This window comes from Penaeus monodon, chromosome 29 (genome assembly GCF_015228065.2).
Source record: "Penaeus monodon isolate SGIC_2016 chromosome 29, NSTDA_Pmon_1, whole genome shotgun sequence".
Taxonomy (NCBI): Eukaryota; Metazoa; Arthropoda; class Malacostraca; order Decapoda; family Penaeidae; genus Penaeus; species Penaeus monodon.
The window spans coordinates 25,173,093-25,173,881 of NC_051414.1; the positions used below are offsets into that span (position 1 = coordinate 25,173,093).

General features: G+C 35.2%; 1 protein-coding gene across 1 annotated transcript in view; it reads right to left on the reverse strand.

Annotated features, from left to right (window-relative positions):
* The window catches only part of LOC119592071 (fibroblast growth factor receptor-like 1), an 82,438-nt gene that overhangs the window by 22,612 nt on the left and 59,037 nt on the right, over nt 1-789 (reverse strand). The window lies entirely within an intron of this gene.

Genomic DNA, 789 nt, shown 5'->3' on the forward strand with positions numbered 1-789 from the left:
CGAGTCTTTCACGAGTCAGACATACACTTGATGATAAATCTATTTCTGATAGGTTCGTGATAACAATGATCTCATTCGGATGTGTTGCTCTCAACCAAGCATCACCAACTTCTCGAGTGCATCTTCGTCTCAAAAAATTAAGAAACCAACAAATTCATAAATACACAAATACATAAACAAACAAATCACAAAATGTATTGTGCTTTTTACCCAGAAACTAAAAGAAAGGTTGTGTTACAATAAGACGGCGGTGGCAATGAAAAGTAAGAACATGATGAATATGCTATCGAAAACCCTTCCTCACACCCTCAGCCTCACCCTAAATTCGGCGACAGAAGAAAGGTCGGTTACAGTTGAAGTAAAATGACGGCGATAATAGGAAGAATGAGATAAAACAGCGAAAGGGGAAGAGGAGAAGGCGGAGATTAAAACGTGATGATAACGACAATAGTGAAAGAAAAGGAATAACTTCACTGAACTAAAACGAAATTGAAGAGAGGAACAGGAAAAAAAATGGTAGGATTAAAACGCTACGATGATGGCAAAGTGGAATATATTACTTTAGGGTCATTCGCATAAATTTTGAAGAGAAATATGTTTTGATAACAGTACTTCAGCTCCTGTACTTTATAACATTGCACTAAACTATATAATAATGGCAAGATAGCACTGATAATGGCGTTTATTATTCTTATAGCAAATTGAGTTCTTAGTAACACAGAATAACACCTTAATAAACTTATATGATAAAATTGTTTGACTTTTTTATCAAGGCGCAGCAACCTACTA